Genomic DNA, 15,440 nt, shown 5'->3' with positions numbered 1-15,440 from the left:
GAATTTAGATTCATCCTCTTAAAACCGAGGCCCTTGACTTCTAAAGTTCAGGTACATACGGTATGTGGGGCTTACTTATCAAAACTTCTGCCTATCCTCCATTTTCCCTGCCAGCTCTTTGAGCAATCACCCTTGTTCCACTGGGTAGAGTCTAGCGGGGCTATACCAAGAAGCTTTTATCTCCCTGTCCAAGGCATGGGAAATGATCCAATCTATAGCTCAAAGCTGCCCTCTCTGAAATTTGAACATTGAGAACTAAAAATTGTTAATTATTGATAGAATAAAGAAGTGGTTAATATTATGTACTTATATTCAGACCACTTACCAAATTATCTTATTCGTTCTGTAAGTTTTTAACTAGCGTTGTTTAAATTTCTTGGTAAGGAATTATAGCAACAGCAAAAAGAGACCATTTTACCTCTTCTGATATTTACACCAACTATTTTATTTTTGTGTTTTATGGCCTTGGAGGTTATGGCAAATGCAATGTTTAATATGGGTAATAATGGACATCCCTAAATGCGTTCTAATTTTAACTGAAACGATCTCCATGTCTGTTAAATCTGCTGCTGTTTTTAGAAAATAATCTTTACATATCTAAGAAATCATCTCTTATTTCAATTTTGCCTGAATTGTATTAAGCAAAAGCTGAATTAATAGCAGCTGAAGTTTATCAAAAGCTGTTTCAGCCTGTATTGACACAAATGTATTTTTCTTGTTTAATTAATGAAAAGATTGTATTGATAAGTTTTCTTCCTATCATTACATGCAAAATAAATATACAAAATCAATACCTCTTCTCTAGTGGCAATCACTAAAGAATAGAAATAAAAACAAATTTTTATTTATATCAGCAAAAATTTTAAAATATTTATAAATAAATCTCACCAAAAAATTTAAAAGACAACACAAAGAAAATATAAACATGTAAAAAGATATAAATTAATTTCTGAATGAAGAAAAAACATACTATATTTTTAATGTATGGGGTAATTAGTATGAACATGGCAATTGTCCCAAAATGTTTTACATATATATATATATATATATATATATTTTTTTTTTTTTTTTTTTTTTTTTTTGAGACAAAGTCTTCCTCTGTCACCCACCAGGTGCCAGGCTGGCATGCAGTGGTGTGATCTCGGCTCACTGCAACCTCCGCTTCGCTGGTTCAAGCAATTCTCCTGCCTCAGCCTCCTGAGTAGCTGGGACTACAGGTGCACGCCACCACACCTGGCCAAAATTAATATATTGTTTTAATATAATTTCAATTAGAATCCTATCAGCTACTTTAATTGAATAAAATATACATAAATTCTATATGAAAGTATGAATGCCTGGAAACAGCCAATAAAGAAATGAAAAAAAAGAAGAGCAATGAGGAAAGACCAGGCTACACAGATATCAAACATTATGAGACCAGGATCATCAAGTCAACAAAAAATTCTAGGAATAGATGAAAAGATCAGGGAGCAGATGAGAATCTAGAAATAAACTCTGGTATATGTGAGGATTCAATAAGTGACAAGAGAAGTAACATTATTCAGTGGGAAAAGAATGGCTTTTTTCATAAATAGTCGTGGTCTAACAAGCAAGAGGTACTGTAATAAGAGTGCATTTCGGGGCCAGATTCCCAGAGTTTAAATCCCACATTCACAACCTGACCTCCTCTGTGACCTTCGGGCTAGTTACTCTATTTTTCTGTGCCTCATTTTCCTCTAGTGTAAAACAGATAAGGTAAGAAAATCTACGTCTTAAAAGTTGTGAGGGACAGGGACCAAGTCAGCGATCCAATACGTGCAAAGTGCCTTTGTAACAATGCCTACCACATAGCAGCAGTGTTGTTAGCTATTGTTTTCATCATTATCATCAAGAACAAAGGAAACAGGGACCTCCAGCATCTATAAACACAAAAATTAATTTCTAAATGAATTAAGATTTAAATATAAGAAATAAAACCAGATTTAAAAAGAATTAATCTAAAAAACTAAACACGTTTTTTAAAGGTGGGGACAGGGAAGACATTCTTTGCCAAGACTGGAAATTAGAAGATGTGAAAGTTAAAATCAGACATCTAGCTACATTAAAAAGTAATATATTTGATGGCAAAATATACCTTAAACAAAGTAAAGAAATAATACTTTGGAAAGACAAGAAAAAGACAAATATCTCCATGGTAGAAATAAGAAGTCATAAATAGCCCATGTATTGGCTATTCTCAGAGACTCAGGAGTTCTAAGCACACAGAAGTGCGCAGCTAAAAAGCCTACAAACAAATACAAAGTTGCTCAGATTCTCTAATAGTCTGGGAAATGCACATTAAAATAACAAAGAGATATCACTTTACCCTTCTCAGCTGGCACAATTTAAAAGAGCAATAATTTGTATCACTATTAGGGATTGCTTGAGTATGTGAAGTGTTACAATGCTTTGAAAAGCCATATGACAGTGTTTGTTCATATTTAAAATACACATCCCCTTCCATGTGTCAACCCCACTCCTGGACTGCACCAGATATAAAAGCCCCAGTGCAAATACACAAGGACATTTATTGCAACATTGTGCATGGTAGAATAAAGTAAAATAGAAATAAAATTATAATTTACAGGAAGGAGAATACCACATATATCACATATATAACATATCATCACACTGGAATATTATATCCATTAAAAAGAGTCAATTAGAGTACTGCCTTTTGACATGAAAAGATTTTTATAACGTAATGTGAGCAAAAGAAACAAACTGTAGAAAGAGAAACACAGGACTGATTCCAGAAAGTAGAGTTCCTGAGGGAAAGAGGAAAAAGACACTGCAAAGTGGTACACAGCAGGTTCAAAGGCACTGGTAATTTCCTATTTCTTTTTTTTTCTTTTTCTTTTTATTTTTTTTGAGACGGAGTTTCGCGCTTGTTACCCAGGCTGGAGTGCAATGGCGCGATCTCGACTCACCACAACCTCCGCCTCCTGGGTTCAGGCAATTCTCCTGCCTCAGCCTCCTGAGTAGCTGGGATTACAGGCACGTGCCACCATGCCCAGCTAAGTTTTTGTGTTTTTAGTAGAGACGGGGTTTCACCATGTTGACCAGGATTGTCTCGATCTCTTGACCTCGTGATCCACCCGCCTCGGCCTCCCAAAGTGCTGGGATTACAGGCTTGAGCCACCGCGCCCGGCCCCTATTTCTTTAATACAGTGGGTAGATAGATATACTACGAGTGTTTGCTTTATTATTATTTAAAGTACATAAATATGTTTTAAACTTTTTTGTATTTGTTCTATGCTACACAATAGTGTTTTCCTAAAAAGGAAATCGAGGTGCAAAATAAGTATATAATATCCCATTTTATAAAACAATGACCTGAAAACTTGTATATATTTTTATATGTATAAATTATATGTGTATGGAGAAAAATGTGCCAGGATTTATACTTGATTATTAACAAGAAATATGCCAGGATTTATACGAGGTAATTAACTTGGAGTAGAGTTAGGGGACCAACATGGGCAAAAAGGAGAAGAGGTGAGACATTGAACAAAGATGGAAAGAAAAGAATACACTTAGGAAAATGTACTGAAATCATCACATGTATGTATTTATGTAAAGCTGTGTGTGTGTGTGTGTGTGTGTGTGTGTGTTTAAAGCAAATTAAGAAACAAAATTTGAAATCAAAAGCGAATTGAGAGAAGAGCCTAGGTCTTGCCCTCAGAAACTACCTTCCTATCTATGCTTCCTGTTGACCTCATAGCACAGGGTGCCAGTAGCAATGCAGCCTATTGCTCCTCTCAGTCCTGGTTCTCCCAGACTCTCCAACTTCCTTCTCAAATTTACAAGAGAACAATCAGTTCATCGGTACCGCCAAGATTAAATTACATCGATAGCAATGCCAATAAAGCAGCGTCTAAAACTATCATTAAAGAAGAAACCAATGGAAATGAATTTTAAAGTCAACCAGGCTCCACTGCAGCCTCAGAAATTGCAATAACAAAAGAATGCTTAGTTGCCAAATTGAGAACCCCAACTCCTGTTTATGCTCCAAATCTCCCTGCTGTCTCTTGGGCAACCTCTCCACAGTCACCTCTCTGCTGCCACCTCTACCCATGCTGTAGATCAAACCAGTTGCAAGCAAAAGTTCTTTATATTTCAGATTTGGTAGGTGAGGCGTGTGTACCCTCCCAAGAAGACTGAGACTCTATGGATTCCCAATGAGCACATCCTTCTCTGAACTACTTTCCTTTTCTAGTACTGTGTTGCCAGAGAGCTGGACGATGTGAACAAGTGTGATATAGAAGACATACATTCCACAGTGTATTAACTTGCGACCCTAGTCAAGCCACACAGTTAACCTCTATGAGCCTTAAGTTGTTAGAGTGAAAGCATGAATTCCACCATGCACTTTACATAAACCCTAGGGCTATTTGGGAATTGAATAAAATACTCCGTGGGAATGGACTTTTCCCAGTTATAAAGTTCAACCCTCTATCTGCACTTCCCCATCCTTTTGATCCATGGAAATAAGTACTCAGGCTAGGGTTTGTTCGCTTCATGTCCATGGTGCTACTTTTCACTGTGGGCAGCTAAGTGACCTACATGGGGATCAAATCCACCATTCTGGTTTCATTTATTAACACTGTATGCCTATAAGTTAAGATTACCATGGTCTCGATGAGGAGAGATGCTAAAATGGAGAAGGTGTATCAGACACCTCTTGTGCCCTCATATCCTCTCTGTTCACTTTTGCACTCCAGGGATTGGTGCTGCCAACAGCTGCCTTTGGTATAACTCGATAGCACTTTGCCTGAGCTGTATCATGTATCTCTCATGTTGTACCTTGGGGCTCCTTTGCTATCAGCATGTGGGAAGCCTGCAGGAACCTTCAGGGCATCTGAGTAAACCTGGAAATGTAAGACAGTTAATGCCCATGAAGTAACCCTCAGCCAAGCAGAAATAGGCACAGTAAATAAATTCTGCGTTATTCCACCTTTCAGGCAGACAATTTGAAGATTCGTTCTATGCAACTCCTGAGAGAGCCCCTCGTAGCACTGAGCTTCAGTTGTCCTTCATAATACGCTCTATGACAGATAACACACCCTTGATTTTGACTTTGCCTTTTTTGGTGTTTTGCTCTACCCTGAATAGGCTACCTGCACTGAAGACCATTTGAAGGAAAGTAGGTGAGGATTGAAGGAAATGAGAAATCACTCCCATAAAAGCATTGATAGCCAAAGAAAAACAAACATATAACAATAACAACAACAACAAAGTCAACAGCAATATAATAAAGGGCCACATTGCAAAATGGATAACTCATCACTGAGGTCAGCCATGCATTACAGTGTTATCTTAACCCCACTAAACTGGGTAATGCCAATTCTCCTCAACCTCTCTGTAGCACCACAGACCCCCATCAAGAGGGACACTATGCTTATTTAAGGGTGAGTGGATCCCAAGGCTCCAAGTCTCAGCTCACCCGAGACCCTAAGGAGCACCATTATTGCAACTGATATGATTAGTGCTCAAAAACACTTCTGCAACGATTGTTAGCACTAAAACTGGATATCAAGCTGAAGTCATTTTCAATATATTGAAGATACCTATTAAAATCCAAAAGCTCATGACTTTTTTCTCTAGAAAAATGTACATATGCATTAAGTTTTACATAAATTATCAGGAGGTTTACGGACTCTATGGACTCCATTTATGATCTCAGGTCATAAATGCATCAATTTATGCAAACTTAGAGATTGGCCAAACTTAGAGATTATAGGAAATGGACAACTAGCCATATTGCCTCTACCCTTCCCAGGCCTTACCCATTCCTCAGATAACCATCACCTTAAATCAACGCAGCTAGTTTTAGAAAATCCCTAATTGGATGAACACTATAAAGTCTGGGTACCTATGGGGCTATGGCGGCCCTCAAAATCTCATAGTATGCCAGATATCCCTAGTTCTGCCCCACCTAGAATAACCTCAAGCCCTAAGTTTAGTTTTAGAATCAATATGATGATCCTCTCTTACCCAACCTATCTCAAATCCACAATGTCCTCTGACAAAATCAATCAGATGACATTCCCGTAGCCCCTACCAACTCAAGCACTCCAACACATCCTAAGACAGCTATTCCTTTTTTTTTTTCTTTTCTTTTTTTTTTTTTTTTTTTAAGATGGAGTCTTGCTCTGTCACCCAGGCTGGAGTGCAGTGGCACGATCTTGGCTCACCACAAACCTCCGCCTCCCAAGTTCAAGCAATTCTTCTGCCTCAGCCTCCCAAGCAGCAGGGATTACAGGTGACAGGTATTCTTTTAAGAAAAATACATGTATGTCTCAGGCATATTTATTTCAACCTTCATATTAAGCCTCAGACAAGCTAGAACTAGTTATGTTATAACCAGTTCTGTATAATATAATAAAAATTCTGGTATTGAGACCTACTTATGATCATTCACCATAAACATCACTGGGCTGGTTTACTAGAGTTGCTTTATGTCTTAGTTTCGGTTTCCTCAGAAGCAGACCTTCAGACCAAGAGTGATGTGCAGGTAGATTATTTGGATCATGATGTAGGGATGTGACCTACAGACAGGGCAATAACCAGCTACCATTAAGGGAAAATGGAATTCGGGCTTGCTGAGGAAGGTCTAGGAGCCAGTAGAAAACACCACCAGCCATTGTTTGAGGAATACTGAGGAAAGAGGACATTAATTTCTCTGTATCTCTGGCCAATAGCACAGGATACAAAGCAGATCCATTAGCAAAGAGAAAGCCCCCAGGCAGAGATGTGCACACCAGATAGAAGTTGCACTGACATGGTGAGGATAAGGGAATATGGAAAGTATTCTGACAGCAACTGCCATACGGCAAAACACTCTCAGGCACCATCCTTTGCTTTAAGAATTAGGAATCAAGAGTCTGATAAGAACACAGAGCAGAATAGAACACATGGCATCAATTTAAAAAAAAATCACTTGGGAGTATCATAAATCACAGCTAAGCTCTACTCAACATCAGTGGCATCCCACCACAAATAGCATTTATGTGGTTCTTACTAACAGTAAGATGTGGCACTAGGCACTTACACAGATATTTTCTAACCTAATCCTCAGAACTGTTCTATAATAAGCACGATTATCCATTTTTTTACAGATGTGGAAAATAATGAGTCTGAATGTTCAAATTGCCTTACCCAACACAATACAGATGTATAGGAAAAGAATACAGGATTTAAATGTCTAAATGCATCCTTCTTCAACTACATCTTAGCATCCTTTGAACTTTTTAGTCTCTTCCTCCTGCTCTTTCTCTCATAGACAATATTTACCCTTGACTACATGCTAGGCACTGAAGTAAGTACTATCCCATTAAGTGTCACAAAAAAAATGTGACCTAGCACTATCAATGATCTCCTTCTACAGTTGAGATAACTATATCTTGGAATACTTAAGTAGCTTATTTAAACCACAAATTAGTAAAGTGGCAAAGTCAGGACCAGAAATTAGGTCTTTCTAACATCAAAGCTCTATCCTTTTATTATTAAACTATTTTACTGCATAATCCTGAGAATAACACAAGTATGAATGGGTAGCTGCCTGTTGTCAAAATCAATTTGCTACATAACCCAGAGTGAAACTAAGCCTCAAATTCAACAGACTTCTTCCCTTCCCCTCTCCTCTCTCCCTCCAGGATTTTGCCCAGTAAACAGAGAAGCAGAGTCTTAGATATCTTCATATTTGGCAGAAGCAGGGCAGCTCAGTTGTCAGTCTCACTCTACCTGAGGGGAGTGGAAGCCTTTTTTTTTTAATTAAAATATAAGACAGAAACATTTCAAGGAATTGCGTCTCATTTTCCTGTACTATTGCTCTAATTTGCTCATTAAATGCAATTATTAGGCGTGCTTTTTTATAATTAGATGGTCTTTACTTATAACAAAGGAATAATCAGGTCTGTCCTTGTTTGTATTCATGTGTGTACATACACATATGAGGAAGGGGAAAATACACAATTTTAAAAGTGAAATTATTGTTAATGTACAAACAACTATTATCACTAAAAGTACGTATAATTGCCTATTACAAATAATACTGCACAAATACAGGTTGAAGAGCACGTGTTTCTGGTAAGTAGCAATGAAAAGAAAAAAGAAGAATCTAGGGGTCCTAGGGAAATACCAAAGTGCTACCTTTTGTAAAGAGAAATGCAATCCCAGGAATGTTGAATGTGGCACAGTGATCATCTCAGAACTCTACACCAGAACCTGCTTTAGAATTTTAAGTATGAAAGAGAAAGAGAGAGCCTAAAAGGGTTCTGAGGAATGCATAACAATGTTATGAGCAAAATGGGATCCAGAAATACAAGTTACAGAAATGAGGACAGTAGTATCTGGCTGGCTGCTCTGCATCACCTTTTCTGCTTATTGCCTTGTAGAGAGAACATTCATTATAAATTGGGCAGCCATTCAGATGTACATTCATGCTTATTCCACTTTCTGAATATGATTATGACATTCTTTAAAATCTTATTTTATACAGTTTACACATGTGAAAATTCAGTGTGGCCCTCAGATCCACTGGCGTCTGTCTGTGATTGACGTTTCCTTACAGCTGACAGCATTTATCTATAGTCATTATTGTCAGTGAACATTTTTTATTTATCTCAGTTTTGATATAAAATATCATCATAGGTTTAAAAGTCTCCACAGTGGATTCATGTTATTTAAGAGAGAGGCAGCAAAATCCATGATGCCTCATTATCTCCCGATGGCGAAGACTGACTACAGACTTTCTAGAAGTCATTTGGTTTTCAATTAGCATTTACATAATTGGGGCAAATAGCATGCAAAAGCTATCTTTAAAATTTTTCAGCCCATTTCTCCCAAACTGCACCGTTACTCAATGGGGAAAGCCTGTATTTCTTCAAACTTGCTCTAAATTTGACATAAATTCATTAAACTTAGTTGAGCAGTTCCTGTGTGTCAAGAACCTTGCCCAGTACTATGGATGCAAATGATGTACTGAAGGAATATGGAAGCACATTGAGGAAAACAAATAGAAAAACAGCTCATAACTCAGTACCATGACTGCAATGGCTGCAGTGGCCATATGCATGGTACTTTATACCAACAGAAAAGAAGGCACCTCGCCCACCGTGGTAAGGCATGGAGAAAGTGGGTGCAGAAATGCTGAGGGCTTCCTAGAGAGATGATACCAGAATTGATTCTCAACAGATGATCTTGAGTTAACTAAGCAAATAGGCAAAGGCCAATATTGACAGAAGGGAAAGCTCCCACAAACCACAAACATGAGAAACAGTGTATCAAATACAGGAAACCACCAGCAACTGGGTGTTGTGGAGGGTAAACAGCAAGGCAAATGATGATTGGAACAAAACGCAGGAAAAACGGTAGGAGCTGAATTGTGGACAGCCTTATAAAGAAAATTGGACAATTACCCTACAGGAAATAGGAAGGTAACAAGGATTTTAATCAGTTGTTTATTACACAGAAAATACGAATGAGGATGAACAACTAGAAAAGGGCTGGAGGTTGGGAGGCTGAGGTGGGCAGATCACCTGAGGTCCAGGAGTTCAAGGTGAACCTTGACCAATGTGGCAAAATCCCATCTCTTCTAAAAATACAAAAATTAGCCGAGTATGGTGGCATATACCGGTATTCCAAACTACTCAGGAGGCTGAAACAGGAAAATCACATGAACCCAGGAGGTGGAGGTAGCAATGAGCCAAGATTGTGCCACTACTGCACTTAAGCCTGGGCGACAGAGTGAGACTCCGTCTCAAAACAAATAAACAAAAAGAAGAGGGCTAAAGGGAGAAATATCAGTTAGGAGGCTGCTGTCGTGGCATAGTAGAAAACAACAGAGTTTGGAATACAGGCAGTGGTAGAAGAAATAGATAGGCCAGGGAATTGAGAGCTGTTAAGGAAGAAAGTAAATAGAGCTTGATGGGTGTGGAATATGTGAAGTTTCTGAGACAGCTACCTGAGACAGATAGTGGTGTCACATGCAGAAATGGCAAATAAAGAATATCAAGTTTGGTGGAAAGAAAAATCATTGACCTAAGCATGATTCATTGGATTTGCAGGAAGATAATTCAGATTTCAGTGAGTTGTGTAATGAATGATGACTTGGATAAGAAGGAAAGAAGAAAGCAAAGACGAACAAGATGGGAGCTAGAGAGACGTGGGGTCAAAGAAAGGATAATTAGCCCGGGCACAGTGGCTCACGCCTGTAATCCCAGCACTTTGGGAGGCTGAGGCGGGTGGATCACGAGGTCAAGAGATAGAGACCATCCTGGTCAACATGGTGAAACCCTGTCTCTACTAAAAATACAAAAAATTAGCTGGTCATGGCGGCGTGTGCCTGTAATCCCAGCTACTCAGGAGGCTGAGACAGGAGAATTGCCTGAACTCAGGAGGCAGAGGTTGCCATGAGCCGAGATCGCGCCATTGCACTCCAGCCTGGGTAACAAGAGCGAAACTCCGTCTCAAAAAAAAAGATAATTAATAGGTGGGGACACAAGAAAGGTGATCTAAGCTGACAGAATGCAGACAAGTAGAAAGAGAGAGGGAGAGGCTGCAGATCAACTAGTGGGGGTGGGGTGAGGGTGGAGACATAGAATGAATTATAGAGAAATCTCCTGAAAAACAGGAAAGAAGGGACTGGTCTTGAATGAGAGAAGTAATCTCTAAGCCTGAAGAAAAGCAAATGAGAATTGGTGTGGAAGAGAGAGTGTTTCTAAAAAAGAATGTTTCTAAGAGATACTACAAAATATCATCAGTTTCCTCCATGAAGTAGGAATAAGATTCTCTAATAAAATTGAAGGTTGAATAAGAAAAATACAAAAGTAGTGATATTTTAGAGCCATTATTGAAGGAGATGGGATTGGGGAACCACCACAAAGTAGAAGCATTAACTGAAAATTATGAGAGCATAAAACCTTCCCCAAAAAGGTTTACCTCCTAGAAAAGAAGCATAAAATAAGCTTAGTCTCAAAGTGTCTGCAGTTTTCATAAGGACAGAAAGACAGTAAGAAGGCTAGATAAAACGTATTTGAGTACCTTTGGCCTCTACCTGCCACATCTTTACCCATCACTTAAAGGAGCTCCTTCCAATCTCATAGAGTGTCCCAAATTCCATGTCATACTCTAAAAGGCCAACACAGCAGACACCAGCACACCCAAAAATGGAAATGACACTCAGATTCAGTTCAGATGGATAGCGGAAGGTATCTGAACTCTATCATGAGCCCTTTTGTAAAAACACAAACGTAGATACTTCTGGGTAAAACCTGAATTCTCTCTCAAGCCAAGGCTTTGAGCCAATTCGTGGCTCAGGTAAAATTTCAGTTCCTGCCCTTCCATCAAGCAACCTTAGTTGTAGGGATTCTCATTGTGGTATGCAAATACCCAGCCTTGGATAACTCTGATTTTCTGATCATAGCAATTAGACACTGAGAAGGAGATTGACATGAAGTAAGTGTAGGAAGAAAACTTTACTCTCTCATTTCTTATTCCAAAGTAAGCGTAGGAAGAAAATCTCACCTCCAGGCCCAGGTCAAAGGGCAGGCCAACTCTGTTATTTGGCTAATCTCCATCAGCTCCTGTCCTGAGCTTCCTTGAGAAAGTAGATCAGGATGTCTATTGCCATGAGAAGAGGGCCAGTTTAGATTTGTGTGTGGTGGCCACAAAAAGGGCAAAAAGAAAGAGAGAGACTGTGAAAAGGAAAGGTGCTTCAAGAAAATGAAGGAAAGGCATCAAAGATTAGAAAGTAAATGGAGGTAGAGAGTCCAGAGAAAGATAAAGTGAGAGACCCAATGGTCAAGAAGTCATTTGGCTATTCATTAGCAAAGCTCTGCATTTGAATACAGCAAATGAGAAGTAGAAAAAACAATGAGTTCTTAGGAAAGGCGGGGGTAGAGACAATGTATCACTTTGCTCCTAAAAGAATTTAACAGAGACTGAGAATTATTAGCTAATCTGGCTTTTGAATTTTACAGCCAAATTCAGTAAAACCTGAAAGTTTGGGAAGAATTTATTTATCCCCATGAATGTGTATGTTTCACTAGTTAAATCTTAGCAGAGTTTATCAGCTTTTGCAATTCTTGCTCTGGCAATAGTATGACCCAGGTTTTAGGTCAAGTCCTAAAACCAGTGCTCCATGAACAGCTGGGCCTACTCCTGTATACACTTGGTTACTTTTATGCCATACCTAGCATAAAAGACAACTCAGCCATTGGCAGGGGCACTGGTGGTTCCCCTGTTAAGTCAAATTCAGAAGAAAATATCAAGTTCCAGGGCAACCCTTCCCCATCCTCCAGGCACCTAAAAAACAACTTGTAGAAGCCTAAGTGCCTTGACAACTGAAAATTCCATTTTTCCAAGGGGAGAGTAGAAATAAAAAAGATTCTAAGTAACTTTTCTTCTGCTACAGAGGGTGATTTTTTTTTACCACAGTGGCTGACAACTCTGTCCCAAACTGAGGATTTCTTTATCCTGCTCTTCAGGGAGTTACAGATAAAAAGTAACCTGACACCTCTGTCCGCGGTGCTGAAAATCTCCAAATGAGCAGACTGCGCCTGTTTAAAAAGATAGAATTCACAACCCTGGTGTCTGGAGTGCCTAATTGTTTATCAGGCCACATGCAAAGGGTGAACCTGTTTTTTCTTTCTTTATTTTATCTCTCTGATTAGCCAAGTCATGATTTTGCTATGAAATGTAGGGCTTTTGGCCACATTGAAAATTCCTATGTGAATTTTAGAAAATGCCAAACTTGGAATTAAATTACACTGTGTAATTATTCACTAATTTAATAAGTATTATTGACTTCCTACCTGTACAGCAGAGAACTACCCTAGTGCTAAATATTCAGTGCAGAGCAAAGCAAAGCCCCTACCTACATGATTCTCTCACACATTCTGCATGTGTGTCATTCTATATAAAAGTTAGTTAACAAAAGGTCATGTGGTAGCAAGGCGATTTGTTGCTGGGGGAAGAGACAGCCCAGCATGGGAGTCAGAAAATGCCATAATGGGGATACTGTACAGTAATTGTGAAAGAGCCAATGCATTTCAGAGCAGAAGAGAGCCAAATTAGAAAGTGCTGTAATTCAGGACCCAGAGCTACAGAAACAGGAAACTGAGGGAAAGATGAGGAAATGTGGGAGCAGTCATTGTTGACTAAAGCTGCAAAGACAAAACAAAGAAGTAGGATCAAGGAGGTTCTCTGGAGAAGGAGAAGAGGATGATGCCAGGTTTGGGTTCAAGTTGTTTCAAGAAGATGATTTTGACCTGAAATCAAAGGGATGTCTGAGACCCAGAAAGAAAGTAAAGACACTGCTTCTCTAGTAATCAAGGTAAGTGCAGAACTTAATTTCTACAATGATTTCTCTCTTCAGTTTGTCACAGTTGCCTCCATTTACACCCAAATCAAGCATTTGAATTTCCCACTCTTATCTTATGCCATTAGCTAGGAACCAATGTAGCCATTGTAAAATAATTCTTCTTTGAACAAAATCTATATTCACCTGCTGCAACTTGCAGCTACTTCCATGTGCGGGGTAAGTGAAAGATCTGGAGCTAACCTGACTTGTACAGTTTGAGGACGTTACACTTTTTTGCCCTGGCACATTTAGTCAGGCTCTATTATGAGGTTACAGTTTCCTGATGTTTATCTCTCCTATTATTTTAGCTCCTCTAGCAAGAAGAGAACAATACTGTGAGTCAGATCCATGGATTATTGGTGCTAGCTTTGTGATCTTAGGCCCCAGTTTCTTCATTTGAAAAATAAGGGGCTACGACTGGTAAACAACCTGTGATGAGATGAAAATCCCTCTCAGTTCATTCCAATTTGGGTTGTTTTTCTTCCATTAACTCCCTCAAACTCACAGAAGAATTTGAAAAAGATAATCCGTAACTGGGAATACTTTGAAAAGCAAAGGATCATAACGAAAGTGAATCGAGTTTAATATTTATACAGGCCAGTTCTAATTAAATTAACACATTCATGGATATGCTAAGCAGCAGACAGTTGTGTGCTTTTCTTCTTGTTATCCTTCCCCACCAATTACTGCACATGTTTTTTAAGTTTTCAATTCTTCTTGATATAGTTTTATTTAACAGAGGAGGAAGAAAAAAAGAAAATGACAAGATGTTATCCTGTCATCACTGACAAATAATAAATCAGCAATCAACACAGTCACTATTAGGCCTAACATCTATCTATATTAGTATATCATTGACAAAATATTTTAGTATCTCCTATATTTACCCCCTACTTACCACCACTAGCCAATTAAAGATATTACTAGCCCCATTTTTCAGATCATAGAAATTGGAGCCTAGAAAGTTCAGTAAGCTGGACATAAAAACAACACAGGAAAGATGGTTGATATGGTTTGGATCTGTGTCCCCACTCTAATCTCATGCTAAATTGTAATCCCCAGTGCTGGAGATGGGGCCTGATGAGAAGTATTTGAATCATGGGAGTGAAATACTCATAAATGATTTAGCACCATCTTCCTTGGTTCTGCACAACAAGTGAGTTCTCATGAGATCTGATTGTTTAAAAGTGTGTAGCACCTTCCCATCTCATCTCTTCCTCCTGCTCCAGCCGTGTAAGATGTGCCTGCTTCCCCTTCCCTTCTGCCATGATTGTAAGTTTCCTAAAGCCTCCTCGGAAGCAGAGCAGATGCTGCTGTGCTTCCTATACAGCCTGTGGAACCACGAGCCAATTAAACCTCTTTTCTATATAAATCACCCAGTCTCAGGTATTTATTTGTAGCACTGTGAGAATGGACTAATACAAAGGTGTAAGGATAAATAAAGGGATAAATTTGGTTTATTGATATTCCTGGCAACTTTAGGAAGTTAGTCAATAAAGCCTTTACTCTGGAATCCAAGTGTTCTCTTAAGTAAGTAGATTCTATCCACTCTAGATTACTAGAATTCTGTTTCTTATTGCCACTTCACTCCCTTAATTCACACAGCACTGAACAAATAGTCTTCCATTTGGCCCACACTGAGACTGAATAACTTCATACAGCCAAGTCTGAAAACTGAAAGCCACTTAGGGTATTTCTGGGTAACTTGGATATCCAGGAAGAATACAAAATATGAAGCCCCTTTCTTCCACAGACTTCATTCATTGCTTTTTATTTCACTTAGTTCAACTCAGCTTCCCTATCTATAAATAGTCATCATCCCTACTTACCTCTTAGGATTATTGCATAAAAATAATATGGCACAAAGAAGTGCTTACCCCAGTGCCTGGTGCACAAGTAAGCATTCAGTTAACTGTTAGTTACTATTAGCAGATAAATCAGAAATGCTTCATTTTTATTGATAAAGAAATGAAGACTCATAGAAAAACCCAAGGTCACCATTTGAATGAAAGAAAGTACATTAAACACTTAGCCTGTGCTTAAAGTAGAGCAA

The 15,440-nt window shown here is 38.7% G+C and overlaps 1 protein-coding gene across 45 annotated transcripts in view; it reads right to left on the bottom strand.

Moving 5' to 3' along the window:
- Nucleotides 1-15,440, bottom strand: part of NRXN3 (neurexin 3) — a 1,708,033-nt gene that overhangs the window by 1,324,570 nt on the left and 368,023 nt on the right. The window lies entirely within an intron of this gene.

This window comes from Callithrix jacchus, chromosome 8, assembly GCF_049354715.1.
Source record: "Callithrix jacchus isolate 240 chromosome 8, calJac240_pri, whole genome shotgun sequence".
Lineage (NCBI taxonomy): Eukaryota > Metazoa > Chordata > Mammalia > Primates > Cebidae > Callithrix > Callithrix jacchus.
Note: the sequence above shows the minus strand (reverse complement) of the source record. Positions and strands in the feature narration are given on the sequence as shown.